The 21412-nt window shown below is 40.7% G+C and overlaps 1 protein-coding gene across 5 annotated transcripts in view; it reads left to right on the top strand.

Annotated features, from left to right (window-relative positions):
• Positions 1–2375: 2375 nt before the first annotated feature.
• The window catches only part of LOC106586439 (unconventional myosin-Ib), a 142835-nt gene continuing 123798 nt past the window's right edge, over positions 2376–21412 (top strand). For 3 of the 5 annotated variants that reach the window (XM_082969042.1, XM_045707713.2, XM_082969040.1), the window contains exon 1: positions 2377–2619. The gene's annotated coding sequence lies outside the window, so the exon portion shown is untranslated. Of the gene's footprint in view, positions 2620–21412 lie in introns of all 5 variants that reach the window. The other 2 variants (XM_082969041.1, XM_045707708.2) reach the window with 1 other exon arrangement.

Genomic DNA, 21412 nt, shown 5'->3' with positions numbered 1-21412 from the left:
GTGCCTGTGCCCAAGAGCACTAAGGTAACCTGCCTAAATGACTACAGTAGCACTCACGTCCATAGCCATGAAGTGCTATGAAAGGCTGGTAATGGCTCACATTAACACCATTATCCCAGTAACCCAAGATGCACTCCAATTTGCAAACCGCTCAAACAGATCCACAGATGATGCAATCTCTATTGCACTCCACACTGCCCTTTCCCACCTGGACAATAGGAACACCTACGTGAGAATGCTATTCATTGATTACAGCTCTGCGTTCAACACCATAGTGCCCTCAAAACTCATCACTAAGCTTAGGATCCTGGGACTAAACACCTCCCTCTGCAACTGGATCCTGGACTTCCTGACGGGACGCCCCTAGGTGGTGAGGGTAGGTAGCAACTCATCTGCCACGCTGATCCTCAACACCGGAGCCCCTCAGGGGTGCGTGCTCAGTCCCCTCCTGTACTCCCTGTTCCCCCACGACTGCATAGCCAGGCACGACTCCAACACCATCATTAAGTTTGCATACGACACTACAGTGGTAGGCCTGATCAACGACGAGACAGCCTATAGGGAGGAGGTCAAAGACCTGACCGTGTGGTGTCAGAATTACAACCTATCCCTCAACGTAATCAAGACAAAGGAGATGATTGTGGACTACAGGAAAAGGAGGACCGAGCACACCTCCATTCTCATCGACAGGGCTGTAGTGGAGCAGGTTGAGAGCTTCAAGTTCCTTGGTGTTCACATCACCAACAAACTAGAATGGTCCAAACACACCAAGACAGTCGTGAAGAGGACACAACAAAACCTATTCCCCCTCAGAAGACTGAAAACGTTTGGCATGGGTCCTCAGATCCTCAAAAGGTTCTACAGCTGCAACATCGAGAGCATCCTGACTGGTTGCATCACTGCCTGGTACGGCAACCGCTCAGCCTCCGACCGCAAGGCACTACAGAGGGTAGTGCATACGGCCCAGTACATCACTGGGTCCAAGCTGGATGCCATCCAGGACCTCTACACCAGGCGGTGTCAGAGGAAGAACCTAAAAGTTGTCAAAGACCCCAGCTACCCCAGTCATAGACTGTTCTCTCTGCTACCACATGGCAAGTGGTACCGGAGCACCAAGTCTATGACCAAAAGGCTTCTCAACAGATTTTACTGCCAAGCCATAAGACTCCTGAACAGGTAATCAAATGGCTACCTGGACTATTTGCATTGTGTCGTGACATTTATCATCTATGCATGGTCACTTTAACTATACCTACATGTACATATTACCTCAAATAGCCCGACTAACCGGTGCCCCCACACATTGGCTCTGTACCGGTACCACCTGTATATAGCCTCGCTACTGTTAAGTCTCGCTTATAAATTGCACTGTTGGTTAGGGCTTGTAAGTAAGCATTTCACCGTAAGGTCTGTTGTATTCGGTGCACTTGACAAATAAACGTTGATTTGATTTGCTCTGTTGAACATATTCTTTGGAATGACTTCAATAGCAACAGTGAATATATTTAGTTATGAAGAGGTTTCTTAATAATCATTCTCAACATAGCACATTGCTAATCGTCAGTGACACATATAAAAGCTAAGCAGGGCTGGTTTTGGTTAAAACCCTGGATGAGAGACCAAATAGCTGCACGTCAACTCTGTTATTCGGCGCACGTGACAAATAGACTTTGATTTTATTTGAACTAGAGTAGGCTAACTGTCCGTATCAATATTTTGGAGCATAGTATAGAATGGAATAGAATAGGTGCATCATTCCATAATTTGAGTTTGCTTATTGCAATTCCACCAATGTGAGATTAGAGCAGGGTTTCCCAAACTTTTAAACTGGGTGCCCCTTTTCAGCATTGGGGAACATCCTGCTCCTCCCACGTCTATTTCTATTGGTACAAGCACTGCTTATGACACAAACTGTTCTCACCCCTCCTGTTGGTGGAGAGATTTTTGCAGGTTTAAAGCTTATTTCCTGCATTCCTACAGATTTTGTAATGGGGTGCAAAGAACATTTAGCCGTTTTAAAGCACATTTTCTTGCAATTCTATACATTTTGCCATGTCTAATGTGTATAGATCTGACAAAAAAAATTCAACAATATCTATGGGCTAAACAATCTAAATAAAAAAACGTTAGCTGTAATGGGCTAGTTGATCTGGACTCTGATAAATTATAAATGGCCCTCTAAGGTTTGCAATGACAAACATAAGAGGAACTGATGACGCGATACCCAATTTCGGCTCCCCACAGTTTTTGTTTGTTTGTTTTGTCACAAGAGGGCGGTATTGCACTGTCAAATGCCTTCATCTCATCCTGGCAATGAGTTATGATAGTTATGATGATGCTGAGACTCAGACTCCGTTTTGAAGAGTTTAGGCAGTTTTTTTTCTCTCTTAAAATCTCACCTAAGGTGATTGAATGGCGCGTAGCAGCACGTGTGCAGCTAGCCACTCCCTATGCCCGTAGTCCCTATCAGTTAGTGCTCCAGTGGAAGTCCTCATAGCCGGATGAGAGACGCGTGCAGAATTCAGGGATAGAGGAAACGTTTTTCATCTGAAGAGATATCTCCGGGATTCTACATTGTCCTCCAGAGTGTATTTAGGGGACAACATTTCCAATTTGGAGGCAAGTAGAGTAGTTTTATTCTCAACATTTTCCACACTGTCTTGAGTAGATTAACACAATAAGTTCTAGCCTAGCCACTGTTTGCAACTTTTTGCAAGCCTATCACTTGTTGGTGTTACTTTAATTGACAATTCAGCGTTGGTTGCATAATCTGACATTTTTTTTAATAGCTAGAATTCTCCTTTCCAAAATGTGTCTAATCAGTAGGCTATTTGCCCATTCATATACATGGCCATGCAACCCGTTCGTTCTTTAGCCTACACAAAAGCTCATGAGACTGGTGGCATTAATGTTCAAGATCCTCACATAGCACTAGCATATTCTGGTAAATTTTTTTTAGCTGATTTGTATTACTTGTGAAATTTTAATGCCACGTGAAATCTTTATTTGGCGTTTAACTATCCCCTTAAATGTTTCAAGCATCCTTGCATTTGTTTGACTTTGAATAGGATACGTGTAGCTTGTATGTGTGATGGTTTTGTACTTTTCACTCAGAATCGCTTCGACCATTCCTGAACTCTTGTTCTTTTTCGTGTGAGGGGAAAAGAGAAGTGGTAGGCTACTACCGGGAGCGGGTCGGTCTACTTTTGTTACTCGTCTCACCTTGTCCAAATCTGGGGCGATTTTGTATTGTTAATTAAGAATGTACTCTCGTGATTTCGAACATATGTGGTCAGTACGCTCGAACAGAACTCAACACTAAGATAGCGGTACATACATTGAAAGTTGTAGGACAACGGTGGAAAAAAACAAGTGTAACTCTTTTAAAAAAAAAAGCAGATGTCTTTTCGGAGATTTCATGCACTTACTAGACTAGGCTATCAATGTTACTGCCCTTGCACTGCTCCACACTTCAGTCCACTATGCATAAGAATGTGATTTCACGCCAGAATAATGTATTTACATTGCATCCCCTTTGAAATATCCCGGAATGAAATACACTCACACACAGATTTGTAATAGAGATTGAAATGTCTTACTAGCCTACACGCCATCTACTTTAAAGCCTAAAAAGCCCCTGTTGTTCTCTGAGAAACAAGACAGGAGAATCTCTGGGAAGTCTCTCTGCTTTTCCTCCTGCTGGAATTCCCTTTGGATCCAGGGCCAGGCTTGCACTCTATAGGAACTTGGAATTTTGGAGCATGAAAAACTAATGCTTTGCAGAAGGCAAGGGCCCAAAAACATAAACCAGAATTGGGTTAGGTCTGCATTTTTAATGAAGCTTCAGTTGCAGCCAGGGTCTGGGTCTCATGCTGTCTGTGTTTTTTGTCTGGGACCTTACTAACCCAATATGTTGTCGCTGTGCTTCCTTCATACAAAGGAGAATTGTGCGCTGCTTTGTTTCAGGACTCAACTTTTTATGTTTATGGCATAGGGTCTTCTGTGTCACAAGTTGCCTAACAACAGTAAGGGAAAGTCCACACAATGATTCTAGTTTCTACCCTTGAATATCAGTAGCTACTGTATGTTTGAAGTTCTGCTATGAAAGATACTGGTTCCGATGAAGTAGTTGATCCCAGGTGACTGTTATAAAGGTCCTGTATATATTATAGACATAAGATGAAGGATATTTACTATCGCCGACTCAGCTATTCACTGCCAAAAGACCAAAAGTAATTTGACATCCAAATGCACACTGTCATAACAACTAGAGGTCGACCGATTTCAAGTTTTCATAACAATCGGTAGTCAGCCTTTTTGGATGTCGATTATGGCCGATTACATTGCAATCCATGAGGAAACTGCGTGGCAGGCTGAACCCCTGTTACGCGAGTGCAGCATCAAAAAGACCTTGTGGTTGCAATGAGCCAAGGTAAATTGCTAGATGGGTGATTCTGCAACTACGGCCACTTCCATGTCCTCGGGTCAATTTTGAGGATTTTATAAAAAATAAAACAAATATTTGTATGTTCACACTGGAATCACACCATACTTTTTTAAACACCTCTCTATCAAATATACTGCTCAAAAAAAATATTTTTTTTATTTTTTACTATTTTCTACATTGTAGAATAATAGTGAAGACATCAAAATGATGAAATAACACATATGGAATCATGTAGTAACCAAAAAAGTGTTAAACAAATCAAATATATACACTGCTCAAAAAAAATAAAGGGAACACTTAAACAACACAATGTAACTCCAAGTCAATCACACTTCTGTGAAATCAAACTGTCCACTTGGGAAGCAACACTGATTGACAATAAATTTCACATGCTGTTGTGCAAATGGAATAGACAACAGGTGGAAATTATAGGCAATAAGCAAGACACCCCCAATAAAGGAGTGGTTCTGCAGGTGGAGACCACAGACCACTTCTCAGTTCCTATGCTTCCTGGCTGATGTTTGGTCACTTTTGAATGCTGGCGGTGCTTTCACTCTAGTGGTAGCATGAGACGGAGTCTACAACCCACACAAGTGGCTCAGGTAGTGCAGCTCATCCAGGATGGCACATCAATGCGAGCTGTGGCAAGAAGGTTTGCTGTGTCTGTCAGCGTAGTGTCCAGAGCATGGAGGCGCTACCAGGAGACAGGCCAGTACATCAGGAGACGTGGAGGAGGCCGTAGGAGGGCAACAACCCAGCAGCAGGACCGCTACCTCCGCCTTTGTGCAAGGAGGAGCACTGCCAGAGCCCTGCAAAATGACCTCCAGCAGACTACAAATGTGCATGTGTCTGCTCAAACGGTCAGAAACAGACTCCATGAGAGTGGTATGAGGGCCCGACGTCCACAGGTGGGGGTTGTGCTTACAGCCCAACACCGTGCAGGACGTTTGGCATTTGCCAGAGAACACCAAGATTGGCAAATTCGCCACTGGTGCCCTGTGCTCTTCAGATGAAAGCAGGTTCACACTGAGCACATGTGACAGACGTGACAGTCTGGAGACGCCGTGGAGAACGTTCTGCTGCCTGCAACATCTTCCAGCATGACCGGTTTGGCGGTGGGTCAGTCATGGTGTGGGGTGGCATTTCTTTGGGGGGCCGCACAGCCCTCCATGTGCTCGCCAGAGGTAGCCTGGATGAGCATTTTCCTGTTTGCTTATGGCCGTATACAGCTCATTGAGTGTGGTCTTAGCGCCAGCATCGGTTAGTGGTGGTAAATAGACAGCTACAAAGAATATAGATAAACTCTTGGTAGATAGTGTGTCTACAGCTTATCATGAGATACTCTACCTCAGGCGAGCAGAACCTCGAGACTTCCTTAGATATTGTACATCAGCTGTTGTTTACAAATATACATAGACCGGCACCCCTTGTCTTACCAGAGGCTGCTATTCTATCCTGCCGGTACAGTGTATAACCCGCCAGCTGTATGTTATTCATGTCGTCGTTCAGCCACGACTCTGTGAAACATAAGATAAGTTTAATGTCCCATTGGTAGGATATACGTGCTTTTAATTTGTCAGTTTTATTATTCAGCGATTGTGCGTTGGCTAATAGTACCGATGGCAAAGGCAGATCAGCCACTCATCGCCTGATTCTCACAAGGCACCCCAATCTCCTTCCGCAAAACCTTAGTCTCGTTCTCCTTCGAATGACGGGGATGAGGGCCTGTTCGGGTGTCTGGAGTAAATCCCTCATTAAAGAAAAATTATTTGTCCAATTCATGGTGAGAAATCGCTGTTCTGATGTCCAGAAGCTCTTTTCAGTCATAAGAGATGGTAGCAGCAACATTATGTACAAAACAAGTTACAAACAATGCGGAAAAAACTAAAAAGCAGTGATGCACCGATATGACATTTGTGGCCGATACCGATATTTTCCTTGCCAAAACAAAGATAATGATATTTAAAATTTTAGCGGCCTTTTAAAGCATTCTAGTACAGTTAAATAGTTGAAATGTTCTTACTCTTTCAAATGACTGCTAGATCCACACAGCAGACATTGTGGGCTAGGTTAGGAATGCTGTGTTGCACGTGTAGCGCAAAATTTTGCGTGGCGCCATTACGTCATTTACCTACGTTATATAGGTATGCACGGAAGCTTTGGCATCGGTTTTGCACATCAGTGTTAACCTGTTGGGGATAGGGGGCAGTATTTGCACGGCCGGATAAAAAACGTACCTGATTTAATCTGGTTACTACTCCTGCCCAGTACCTAGAATATGCATATAATTGTTTGATTTGGATAGAAAAAACCCTAAAGTTTCTAAAACTGTTTGAATGGTGTCTGTGAGTATAACAGAACTCATTTGGCAGGCCAAAACCTGAGAAGATTCCAAACAGGAAGCGCTCTCTCTGACTATTTCTTGGCCTTCTTGATCATCTCTATCCAAAACAGGGGATCTCTGGCATAACGTGACATTTTCTAACGCTCCCATAGGCTTTCAGAAGGCGCCAGAACATCGAATGGTGACTTTGCAGGCCATGGCTGAAAAACAGTAGTGCATTTGGTAAGTGGTCGATCTGAGAACAATGAGACTGGGGCGCGTGCACGAGCCGACACCATGTTTTTATTTTTTCGTCTTTGAACGAAAACAGGGTTTCCCGGTCGGAATATTATCGCTTTTTTACGAGAAATTGCATACAAATTTATTTTAAACAGCGTTTGACATGCTTCGAAGTACGGTAATGGAATATTTTGAATTTTTTTGTCATGAAATGCGCCGGGCGCGTCACCCTTCTTTACCCTTCGGATAGTGTCTTGAACGCACGAACAAAACGCCGCTATTTGGATATAACTATGGATTATTTGGAACCAAACCAACATTTGTTATTGAAGTAGAAGTCCTGGGAGTGCATTCTGACGAAGAACAGGAAAGGTAATCCAATTTTTCTTATAGTAAATCTGAGTTTGGTGAGTGCCAAACTTGGTGGGTGTCAAAATAGCTAGCCATGATGGCCGGGCTATCTACTCAGAATATTGCAAAATGTGCTTTCACCGAAAAGCTATTTTAAAATCGGACACCGCGATTGCATAAATGAGTTCTGTATCTATAATTCTTAAAATAATTTATGTTTTTTGTGAACGTTTATCGTGAGTAATTTAGTAAATTCAGATGAGGGTTGAAAACAACAGCATAAACTATGCAAACACAAATACAAATTTCCTTATCAAAATCATTTCACCTAGCTGTGTTTCCAAATCAATAATTTTTTATCCCAATGGGTAAATGAATAGCTATTAAGACAGGAACTCCCCAATCGCCGAGGCAGGACCACAACATCCACTATTAGCATATGGGAAATTCCAAGGAAACACCGTGTTTTTTGTATGTCAAACAAAAAACAATGATTGCAAAGTTAAGCAAACAATACAACTACAGAAAACAGACAATTTTACAAAAACACATTTACTTGAACAGTACAGATGTAGAAGTTTGGTAACAGAAAGATGGCACAAATAGTCATCCAAACTTTGCATCAGAACGGTTCATCTGTCTTTGTTTGTTTGATCTGTCCTACTAATAAAGTTGATCTGGTGACTTGGCTCACGAAGGCTGTGGTATATATGATGAAACCACAGAAGCCACAGTCATACAGAAAAGAGGAACTGCTTTCTGGGTGGATGGAAGGACTTATGGGACCTATGGGCTGAGGGGACCATTCCCCACTCTCTACCATACACATATATAGACTAACATAATGTAATGGTGTCCAGGGTAAATTCCTCAAATGTTAGATGATCATAAATCTAAAATTAAGGAGCTGTAGTGAGAGCAGATGTTAGAGGTTGACCGATTATGATTTTTCAACACCGATACCGATTATTGGAGGACCAAAAAAAGCCGATAGTGATTAAATTAGAAGATTTTTATATATATTTATAATAATGACAATTACAACAACACTGAATGAACAATGAACCCTTTTATTTTATTTTAACTTAATATAATACATACAGTTGAAGTCGGAAGTTTACATACACTTAGGTTGGAGTCATTAAAACTCGCTTTTCAACCACTCCACAAATTTCTTGTCTGTTAGGACATATACTTTGTGCGTGTCACAAGTAATTTTTCCAACAATTGTTTAGAGATTCTTTCACTTATAATTAATTCACTGTATCACAATTCCAGTGGGTCAGAGGTTTACATACACTAAGTTCACTGTGCCTTTAAAGAGCTTGGAAGATGTACAGAATTATGTTATGGCTTTAGAAGCTTGAGATGGGCTAATTGACATCATTTGAGTCAATTGGAGGTGTACCTGTGTATGTATTTCAAGGCCTAGTTTCAAACTCAGTGCCTCTTTGCTTGACATCATGGGAAAATCAAAATAAATCATCCAATACCTCAGAAAATAAATTGTAGACCTCCACAAGTCTGGTTCATCATTGCGAGAAATTTCCAAATGCCTGAAGGTACCACGTTTATCTGTACAAACAACAGTATACAAGTATAAACACCATGGGACCACGCAGCCCTCATACCGCTCAGGAAGGAGATGCATTCTGTCTCCGAGATGAGCGTACTTTTGTGCGAAAAGTGCAAATCAATCCCAGAACAACAGCAAAAGGACCTTGTGAAGATGGAGGAAACGGGTACAAAAGTATCTATAGCCACTGTAAAACAAGTCCTATATCGCTCAACAAGGAAGAAGCCACTGCTCCAAAACCACCATAAAAAAGCCAGACTACAGTTTGCAACTGCACATGGGGACAAATATCGTACTTTTTGGAGAAATGTCCTCTGGTCTTATGAAACAAAAATAGAACAGTTTGGCCATAATGACCATCATTATGTTTGGAGGAAAAAGGGGGAGGCTTGCAAGCCGAAGAACACCATTACAACTGTGAAGCACAGGGGTGGCAGCATCATGTTGTGGGGGTGTTTTGCTGCAGGAGGGACTGGTGCACTTCACAAAGTAGATGGCAACATGAGGGGAGTAAAATTGTGTGGATATATTGAAGCAACATCTCAAGACATCAGTCAGGAAGTTAAAGCTTGGTCGCAAATGGGTCTTCCAAATGGACAATGACCCCAAGCATACTTCCAAAGTTGTGGCAAAATGGCCTAAGGACAACAAAGTCAAGGTATTGGCGTGGCCATCACAAAGCCCTGACCTCAATCCCATAGAAAATGTGTGGGCAGAACTGAAAAAGCATGTGCGAGCAAGGAGGCCTACAACCCTGACTCAGTTACACCAGCTCTGTCAGGATGGATGGACAACTTATTGTGTGAAGCTTGTGGAAGGCTACCTGAAGTGTTTGACCCAAGTTAAACAATTGAAAGGCAATGCTACAAAATACTAATTGAGTGTATGTAAACTTCTGACCCACTGGGATTATGATGATAGAAATTGAAGCTGAAATAAATAATTCTCTCTACTATTATTCTGACATTTCACATTCTTAAAATAAAGTGGTGATCCTAACTGACCTAAGACAGGGAATTCTTACTAGGATTAAATGTCAGGAATTGTGAAACTGAGTTTAAATGTATTTGGCTAAGGTGTATGTAAACCTCCGACTTCAACTGTAAATAAAATCTACTTAGTCTCAAATAAATAATGAAACATGTTCAATTTGGTTTAAATAATGCAAAAACAAAGTGTTGGAGAAGAAAGTAAAAGTGCAATATGTGCCATGTAAAAAAGCTAACGTTTAAGTTCCTTGCTCAGAACATGAGAACATATGAAAGCTGGTGGTTCCTTGTAACATGAGTCTTCAATATTCCCAGGTAAGAAGTTTTAGGTTGTAGTTATTATAGGCATTATGACTATTTCTCTCTATACCATTTGTATTTCATATACCTTTGACTATTGGATGTTCTTATAGGCACTTTAGTATTGCCATTGTAACAGTATAGCTTCCGTCCCTCTCCTCACCCCTACCTGGGCTCGAACCAGGAACACATCGACAACAGCCACCCTCGAACCATCGTTACCCATCGCTCCACAAAAGCCGCAGCCCTTGCAGAGCAAGGGGAACAACTACTTCAAGGTCTCAGAGCGAGTGATGTCACCGACTGAAACACTATTAGCGCTCACCCCGCTAACTAGCTAGCCATTTCACATCGGTTACACCAGCCTAATCTCGGGAGTTGATAGTTTTGAAGTCATAAACAGCTCAATGCTTGAAGCACAGCGTAGAGCGGCTGGCAAACGCACGAAAGTGCTGTTTGAATGAATGCTTACGAGCCTGCTGCCGCCTACCACCGTTCAGTCAGACTGCTCTATCAAATCATAGACTTAATTATAATAAAATAAACAGAGAAATACGATCTTTTGGTCATTAATATGGTCAAAACCGTAAACTATAATTTAGAAAACAAAACGTTTATTCTTTCAGTGAAATACGGAACCATTCCGTATCTTGTCAAACGGGTGGCAACCCTAAGTCTAAATATTGCTGTTACATTGCACAATCTTCAATGTTATGTCATAATTATGTAAAATTCAGGCAAATTAATTACGGTCTTTGTTAGGAAGAAACACAGTTCGCAACGTGCCAGGTGGCCCAAACTGTTGCATATACCCTGACTCTGCTTGCACTGAACGCAAGATACAATGTTGCAAGAGAAATGACACAATTTCCATAGTTAATATTGCCTGCTAACATGCATTTATTTTAACTAAATATGCAGGTTAAAAAAATATATACTTCTGTGTATTGATTTTAAGAAAGGCTTTGATGTTTATGGTTAGGTACATTTGTGCAACAAATTTGCTTTTTTCGCGAATGCGCTTTTGTTAAATCATCACCCGTTTGGCGAAGTTGAATTAGGCTGTGATTCAATGATAAATTAACAGGCACCACGTTGATTATATGCAACGCAGGACAAGCTAGTTAACCAAGTAATATCATGAACCATGTGTAGTTAACTGGCGATTATGTGAAGATTGATTGTTTTTTATAAGATATGTTTAATGCTAGCTGGGTGATTATGCAACAAATTTCATTTCCATCACATCATTAAACATCCATTTTAGTTGAAAATGAAATATTATACAATTGATTTATAACGGATTTCTTATACATTTGTACATGCACTTGTATTGAATATTATTTAACGTGATTTAAGGTTTTCTTAATATTAATAATTCAACACGACGCCTGAATGTATAAACTTGCCTCAGTGACAGCTGAAAACATTTATCATGAAAAATAAGATATTTCCACCCAACCTTTGTCAGATTATGATAACCATATGATTATCCATATATATACATAATATACTCATTTACCTCAAAATATGGGTTGTGATGGAAATGACAAGGTGTGGTGGAAATGACATCTTTGTTAAAAAAAAGTATCAAAACAATATTTTATTGCAAACATTTTGAACAACAACCATTGTTAACCATTTCAGACCTATACTGGGTTGTAGGCCCATCGCTCACAAAGTGTACAGCAGTAGCCTATGGGCAGAGCTCAAGGAAGTAGGCCAGTGTTTTGAGAGATGGGCCCAGATAGCAGAGGGATCGTGCCGCATAGAAGAGCTCAGTGAGCAAAGTGAAACTGTATCATTTTGTAGTATATCCAACACAGGTATGGAGGGTCACCTGCTTGTGAGAATCACCAAAGTGAACTGCCTGGATTTCACTGGTGTATTTACACAGGTAGTTCTCTGCAAAGTCAATATGCACAATGATCTCTTTCCCCACATTCTCGTAATTCTCTGTTTGGAGAATTGGTGTCGAATGTTGTACACGTGTTTCCCCAACTTCTCTTTCAATCCTTTGGAGAAGTCCTCTAATACAATCTGCAGTGTGCCACATACCTTTTCTTTTACTGTCAAATGTAATGTGTCCCTCTGTTTTTATTCTCTCTCTCTTCAGCTTTGTTTTTCCACTCAAACCACCATGTCTGCTCACCAGCATCAAAGTCAGATGTTTTAAGCTATTTTGCTTGGCGAAGGGAGCACTCTCTATACATGCACTCTTTCTTCAGGTTCTCACAGCAAAAAGACTCAAATTCTCGCAGTGTTGCTGCAGCTGATTACTTTGTGATGCTGTAGTTTGTCCGCCATGAACTGGAGGCTGGCGTGGGTTTTGCAGAGACCTTTTGTCTCTATCCTGGACTGTTGGCTTGACAACCCAAAAAGGACGTCTTTTGCAGAATTCACAGTAGGAAATTTGAATTTCTGAATATTCCCTCTTAATCTTCTGATAAAAGGTTCTGAATTGTGCCATTCAAGAAGCGCTTCTGCTTTTTCTTCTTGTTCCTCGTTAGTGTGTCCTTTTTCCATGTAGTTGCTCTGCTGTTGTCATCACGTTCATAGAATCTAGTGATTTTTCTCTTCTGTGGCAGTGCTAATTCTGTTACTGATTTTTCCTGGAGTATTGAAGACTTGTTGTCCTGTTTTCATTTGCCCTCATTGCTTTTGCTGAAAATCCAAATTCTGTTTGTGACTTTGACCAGGCCATACTTTCTCAGGATGTTGCCTCTGAGCATTTTTGAAGCCATTTGTTTCTCCTTGGCACTGCATATTTTTTTTAATACTTTTGTTTTAACTCTACAATGATGGCATTTTGAAACAATAAAATCCTTCTCAAGTTCTTCGGAGTTCCCTTCATTTGCCGTTTTGTCTTTGGGGAATCTTGTCTCTTCATTTTCTTCATCAGTCGATCATACAAAAAAAAGGTATTTCTCAGCTTTCCATAAAGCATTATCAAGTTTGACATTTGTCATACTAAGATCTCTGTATGCTTTTGAGAGACCTCTTCCAACCTTTTTCCTTCCAGCAAGTATTCGACTTCTCATTCATGTTGCAGACGATGAGGAAGGGGTATCAGGGTGTGCATCAGGGCAGGTAAGTTAGGGGCAGGTATGTTAGCCTCATGTTCTGGTATACGACTCCTAGTTGACTGTGTTCTTTGGGACTTTGAATGCTGCAGACATGCACGGTCAACTGTGGGACCTTATCTAGACTTGCCTAGTTAATAACCTCTTACATCTAGACGTTCCGCTAGCGGAACACCGCTCCAATATCCAATGATAGGGCGTGGCGCGAATTACAAACACGTTGAAATTTCTTCTTCTTCTACTTCAATTTTTCAAACATATGACTATTTTACACCATTTTAAAGATAAGACTCTCCTTTATCTAACCACACTGTCCGATTTCAAAAAGGCTTTACCATGAAAGCAAAACATTAGATTATGTCAGGAGAGTACCCAGCCAGAAATAATCAGACACCCATTTTTCAAGCTAGCATATAATGTCACAAAAACCAAAACCACAGCTAAATGCAGCACTAACCTTTGATCTTCATCAGATGACACTCCTAGGACATTATGTTATACAATACATGCATGTTTTGTTCAATCAAGTTCATATTTAAATCAAAAAACAGCTTTTTACATTAGCATGTGACGTTCAGAACTAGCATTCCCACCGAACACTTCCGGTGAATTTACTAAATTACTCACGATAAACGTTCACAAAAAACATAACTATTTTAAGAATTATAGATACAGAACTCCTTTATGCAATCGCAGTGTCCGATTTTAAAATAGCTTTTCGGTGAAAGCACATTTTGCAATATTCTGAGTAGATAGCCCGGCCATCACAGGCTAGCTATTTTGACAGCCACCAAGTTTGGTACTCACCAAACTCAGATTTACTATAAGAAAAATTGGATTACCTTTGCTGTTCTTTGTCAGAATGCACTCCCAGGACTTCTACTTCAACAACAAATGTTGGTTTGGTTCCAAATAATCCATAGTTATATCCAAATAGCGGCGTTTTGTTCGTGCGTTCAAGACACTATCCGAAGGGTGACGCGCCGGCGCGTTTCGTGACAAAAAAATTCAAAATATTCCATTACCGTTGTTTAAAATCTATTTTTATGCTATTTTTCTCGTAAAATAGCGATAATATTCCGACCGGGAGTCGTTGTTTTCGTTCAAAGACTGAAATTGTAAAATGGCCTCTTCACGTGCACGCGCGCACCCGTCTAATTGTTCTCAGATCGACCACTATCCAATTGCGCTACTGTTTTTCAGCCAGAGACTGCAGTGTCATCATTCAACGTTCTGGCGCCTTCTGAGAGCCTAAGGGGCCTTAAAGTGTCACGTTACAGCAGAGATCCTCTGTTTTGGATAGAGATGACAAAGAAGGCCAAGAAATGGTCAGACAGGGTACTTCCTGTACAGAATCTTCTCAGGTTTTGGCCTGCCATTTGAGTTCTGTTATACTCACAGACACCATTCAAACAGTTTTAGAAACTTTGGAGTGTTTTCTATCCAAAGCTACTAATTATATGCATATTCTAGTTTCTGGGCAGGAGTAATAACCAGATTAAATCGGGTACTTTTTTTTATCCGGCCGTGAAAATACTGCCCCCTATCCATAACAAGTTAAATAAAGGTTACATTTATTTTTTAAATGGACAGGTATGTCTTTCCAAATCATGTCCAATCATCTGAATTTACCACAGGTGGACTCAATCAAGTTGTAGAAACATCTCAAGGATGATAAATGGAAACAGGGTCTGAATACTTATTTAAATAAGGTATTTCTGTTTTTTTTTATAAATGTGCAAACATTTCTAAACCTGTTCACTTTGTCATTATGTGGTATTGTGTGTAGATTGATGAGGAATTTTCTCTATTTAATCCATTTTAGAGTAAGGCTGTAACTAACAAAATGTGGAAACAGTCAATGGGTCTGAATGCTTTCCGAATGCGCTGTAAGTCATTGGTCATGAATTTGTCAGAAGAGAATTGTGTTCAGCTAATTTCTTTCAGCTGTCTGGCCATAAAACTTTCCTCCAAGTAGGTCCTAATCCTTATTCCTCCTGACTCGGCAGAATTGAGCGCACTCTACTCATTATTCAACTTTTTATCTATGATTTGTCTTTTAACCCAGACTTGTTGCCTGACCTTTACATTTTATAAGAATTCTAAGAACCTCTGCTCTACTATAGCTTATATCAGAATGATATCTGTCTGTCTAATTTGCCCATAAGGATTTAAATGAATTGGCATACATTTTTAAATGGTGTAATTGAGCTGGTGCCTAAAATATTTATTTTATTTATTTTTTATTTCACCGTTATTTAACCAGGTAGGCCAGTTGAGAACAAGCTCTCATTTACAACTGCGACCTGGCCAAGATAAAGCAAAGCAATGCGACAAAGACAACAACAGAGTTACACATGGGATAAACAAACGTACAGTCAATAACACAATAGAAAAATCTGTATACAGTGTGTTCAAATAAAGTAAGGAGGTAAGGAAATAAATTGGCCAATAGCGGTGAAGTAATAATAATTTAGCAATTTCCACTGGAGTGATATATGTGCATATGAGGATGTGCAAGTAGAAATACTGGTTTGCAAAAGAGCAGAAAAACAAATATGAGGATGAGGTAAGTAGTTAGTTGGATGGGCTATTTACAGATGGGCTGTGTACAGCTGCAGCGATCGGTAAGCTTTCTGACAGCTGGCGCTTAAAGTTAGTGAGGGAGATATAAGTCTCCAACTTCAGTGATTTTTGCAATTCGTTACAGTCATTGGCAGCAGAGAACTGGAAGGAAAGGCGGCCAAAGGAGGTGTTGGCTCTGGGGATGACCAGTGAAATATACCTGTTGGAGCGCGTGCTACGGGTCGGTGTTGCTATGGTGACCAGTGAGCTGAGATAAGGCGGAGCTTTACCTAGCAAAGACTTATAGATGACCTGGAGCCAGTGGGTTTGGCGACGAATATGTAGTGAGGACCAGCCAACGAGAGCATACAGGTCACAGTGGTGGGTAGTATAGGGGGCTTTGGTGGCAAAACGGATGGCACTGTGATAGACTGCATCCAATTTGCTGAGTAGAGTGTTGGAGGCTATTTTGTAAATGACATCTCCGAAGTCATGGATCGGTAGGATAGTCAGTTTTACGAGGGTATGTTTGGCAGCATGAGTGAAGGAGGCTTTGTTGCGAAATAGGAAGCCGATTCTCGATTTAGCTTTGGATTGGAGATGCTTAATGTGAGTCTGGAAGGAGAGTTTACAGTCTAGCCAGACACCTAGGTATTTATGGTTCTCCACATATATTCTAGGTCAGAACCATCCAGAGTAGTGATGCTAGTTGGGCGGGCGGGTGCGGGCAGCGATCGGTTGAAGAGCATGCATTTCGTTTTACTAACATTTTAAGAGCAGTTGGAGGCCGCGGAAGGAGTGTTGTATGGCATTGAAGCTCGTTTGGAGGTTTGTTAACAGTGTCCAAAGAAGAAATATTGGCCTATTTGTTTGTTATTTTCTGAATGAGGAGCTTTATTGTATTCAAAGTTGCAGGACTGACCAGGGTGAGGTTACCTTTAGGAGAAAGTTGGGCTTGCATTATCTCTCTGACTGTCTCAGAACTATGGCGGACAGAGCCTTCTGCACCCTTGCCTATAGAATGCCCTCCCTGACCATCTGAGTTCTGCTCCAACACTTCTAAAACGGGCCTTAAAAACCCACTTCTATAGACTGTCTTTTCATAGTCCTTGTCGCAATCTAAAATGCATTTAGCACCTAGCCCACTATTGCTATTTTACCTGCCTTTGATTCTAAATGTTTTTTATTGTAAACTCAGCAAAAAAAGAAACGTCCTCTCACTGTCAACTGCGTTTATTTTCAGAAAACTTAACATGTGTAAATATTTGTATGAACTTAACAAGATTCATCAACTGAGACATAAACTGAACAAGTTGCACAGACAAGTGACTAACAGAAATGGAATAATGTATCACTACTGGTTGTAAACGAACGAGTGATGCGCGTTTGGAGCAATCCTGGCAGTATCCAAGGCTCAGCCAATCGTTAACATAACAGAATGCAGCGCAGCACGTAACTGAAGAAAGAAGAGAACCAATTTACTAGTAATAGTATCAGCTCGCTCTCTGTAAAGTCAGCTTGCCAGTTACAGCAGCGCGTCCACGGAAGATAAAGAGGTAACGTTCGGTGAGAAGCCTGACCACGGAGACGGGGGTGTGGCGACCGGGGTGATAAGGTGTCAAAGTGTACTTCATGAGTTGTATATGAAAAACTCCTTGTATTTGGAAAGTTTGAGGTGAGGGAGAAAGTGTGGTGGAACAAATATTAGCATTAAGTATCTTGCTAGCTGGATTGAATTCTCCGTTAGTTAGCCAGAGAAATGTTGAGCAACATTAGCCATTTTATCTGATCAAATATCTGAGCTTATGGTGTGAAAAATGTGCTTGCTAACAAAACCAGACAACATCAGATGCGCTAACGATTCGCTATAGTATTAACTGGTATACGACTCCTTGCCGTAATGCGTTAGTTGCTTACTGAACCCTGGCAATCTGTGCGAAATGTTAACTAGCTAATGAACTAACCACTATCTGTTAAAACATTAGTTATCTCTACAGTATGTGGTTAATTTTCAGAATGAGAGAATTAGGTGAAAATGAGGTGTTGCTTGTTAAACAAGTGGATTCAGGGATCAAGTGTAGCTGGAGCTGGGCCTGGCTTAAGCTGGATGCCACTATAGAGGTGAAAGGAACACCACACACTTTTCCTCTTTCTCACTTTTGCTGGCACATTGTAGAACAGATGTCCACAGGCAGAAAGTTTTTGTTGTGTTGAACTTGATAGTAACACGTGTGTGTGTGTGTGTGGGTGAGGGGGGATTATACTATTTATAAAAAATACTCAGTGAACGTTAATTTTGCACACATGTAGCCTTGTGCACTTGATGATGTCTGTAGGGGCCACTATAATAGAGCAAACATAGAATGCCTGTTTGTTTCATTCTATATTTCTACTTTAAGATGTTTTTTTCCCAAGTGCAATATTTATGTGTGTGGTCACAAGCGTTCTATTATAAAGGCTGTCATGGCTAACTGCAGTAATACTGTATTGTTTTTTTTTCTCAAGACTTGAGTGTCATTTGCAGTAAAGTCTAGGCAACAAATAACATTGGATTGCTTTCTTTAAAACATTTTTGCTGTGAGTTGGGTTCACATTAACCACTTTTTATTTTACACACAGAGACTGATCATGTAGATCATATTCTTTGTTGTTTAATTAGTTAACTTGCATTTCCCCCTAGCAGGGATTTGTTTTTGCATGTTTCAGTGCAAAAAAAATAAAATTATCTTTTTTGGGGCCCATGTTTTAGGTAGGCAATACATAAACTAAAGTACATTTTACAGTAGCCTTTCTTGGAACAGAAACACCATAATATAGAAATTAATTTAAGGTAAAATATCAGACATAGATCGTAGGTAATAAAGACCGATATCCACTTCTTTTCATAAATAAAAGGGAATAAATAATCTCAAACTGCAGCTGTCAAATGATTTGCGTACCAACAAGCTTCATATTTGCGTTGAGCATGGTAAATGCTCAACTATTAACTATTATTATAATAAAGTCAGAAGAATACACATGTAAAATTTTAATTACATAAAGTAATATTAGTGGGAATATGGCCATGATATAACATTAAGCAGGTGCTTTTATCCAAAGCGATTTAGTCACACGTGCATGCATTTTACATATTGCTGCTTCTGGGAATCAAACTGTGTGTCTGGCACCTACTACCTTTCTTGCCCATTCACCCTCTGAATGGCACACATACGCAATCCATGTCTGTCTCGAGGCTTAAAAAGCCTTCTTTAACCTGTCCTCCCTTTCATCGACACTGATTCGAAGTGGATTTAACAAGTGACATCAAAAGGGATCATATCTTTTACCTGGATTAACTTGGTCAGTCTGTCATGGAAAGGACAGGCGTTACTAATGTTTTGTACACCGTTTACCTCTTGTCACTTTTTTTTAATTTAACCTTTATTTAACTAGGCAAGTCAGATGAGAACAAAATCTTACGGCCTACCCCGGCCAAACCCTCCCCTAACCCGGACGACGCTGGACCAATTGTGTGCCGCCCTATGATATTCCCGATCAAGGCCGGTTGTCGAACCAGGGTCTGTGGTGACGCCTCTAGCACTGCGCCACTCAGGATACACACACACACGCATACACACACACACACACACACACACACAGAGTACCAGTCAAAGGTTTGGACACCTACTCATTCCAGGGTTTATTTTTACTATTTTCTACATTGTAGAATAATAGTGAAGACATCAACTATGAAATAACACACATGGAATCATGTAGTAAGCAAAAAAGTGTTAACTAAATATTTTATATTTGAGATTCTTCAAAGTATCCACCCTTTGCCTTGATGACAGCTTTGTGCACACTTGGCATTCTCTCAACCAGCTTCATGAGGTAGTCCCCTGGAATGCATTTCAATTAACAGGTGTGCCTTGTTAAAAGTACATTTGTGGAATTTATTTCCTTTTTTGAGCCAATCAATTGTGTTGTGACAAGGTAAGGTTGGTATACAGAAGAAAGCCCTATTTGGTAAAAGACCGAGTCCATATTATGGCAAGAACAGCTCAAATAAGCAAAGAGAAACTACAGTTGATCATTACTTTAAGACATGAAGGTTAATCAATCAGGAAAATTTCAAGAACTTTGAAAGTGTCTTCAAGTGCAGTTGCAAAAAAAATCAAGCGCTATGATGAAACTGGCTCTCATGAGGACTGCCACAGGATTGGAAGACCCAGAGTTAGCTCTGCTGCTGAGGGGATGAGTTCATTACAGTTACCAGCTAATTGCAGCCCAAACAAATGCTTCACTGAGTTTCAAGTAACAGACCCATCTCAACATCAACTGTTCAGAGGAGACTGTGTGAATCAGGCCTTCATGGTTGTATTGCTGCAAAGAAACCACTACTAAAGGACACCAATAATAAGAAGAGACTTGCTTGGGTCAAGAAACATGAGCAATGGACTTTAGACCAGTGGAAATCTGTCCTTTTGGTCTGAGTCCAAATTTGAGATTTTTGGTTCCAACCACTGTGTATTTGTGAGACGCATAGTAGGTGAACGGATGATCTCCACATGTGTGGTTCCCACCGTGAAGCGTGGGGGTGCTTTGCTGGTGACACTGTGATTTATTTAGAATTCAAGGTATGGCAACCATAGCTTTCTGCAGCGATAGTCCCACTAAGCGCAAACCAGATGGTATATAATTTTGTTTTTCAACAGGACAATGACCCAAAACACACCTCCAGGTTGTGTAAGGGCTGTTTGACCAGGGAGAACAATAGAGTGCTGCATCATATGACCTGACCTCCACCATCACCCGATCTCAACCCAATTTGAGATGGTTTGGTATGAGTTGGACCGCAGAGTAAAGGAAAAGCAGCCAACAAATCCTGAGCATAGTACTTCAAGACTTTTGGAAAAGCATTCCTCATGAAGCTGGTTGAGAGAGTGCCAAGAGTGTGCAAAGCTGTCATCAAGGCAATGGGTGGTTACTTTGAAGAATCTCAAATATAAAATATATTTTTGTTTATTTTATGTTTATTTGTTTTACACTTCTTTGATTACTGCATAATTCCATATGTGTTATTTCATAGTTTGATGTCTTCACTATTTTTCCGCATAGTAGAAAATAAAGAAACCCTGGAATGAGTAAGTGTGTCAACTTTTGACTAATACTTTGCATACTGAAAAAAACTATATAAATGCAACAATTCCAATGATTTTACTGAGTTACAGTTCATATAAGGAAATCAGTCAATTGAAATTAATTCATTAGGCCCTAATATATGGATTTCACATGACTGGGCAGGGGCGCAGCCATAGGTGTGCCTGGGAGGGCATTGGCCCACCCACTGGAGAACCAGGCCCACAAAAGGGCTTTATTACAGACAAATAGTCCTCAGTTTCATAAGCTGTCCGGGTGGCTGGTCTCAGACGATCCCGCAGGTGAAAAAGCCAGATGTGGAGGTCCTGGGCTGTCGTGGTTACATGAGGTCATGTAACATTTTTCTTTCAGTGAAATACGGAACCGTTCCGTATTTTATCTAATGGGTGGCATCCCTAA

This window comes from Salmo salar, chromosome 25 (assembly GCF_965601325.2).
Source record: "Salmo salar chromosome 25, fSalSal1, whole genome shotgun sequence".
Taxonomy (NCBI): domain Eukaryota; kingdom Metazoa; phylum Chordata; class Actinopteri; order Salmoniformes; family Salmonidae; genus Salmo; species Salmo salar.
Note: the sequence above shows the minus strand (reverse complement) of the source record. Positions and strands in the feature narration are given on the sequence as shown.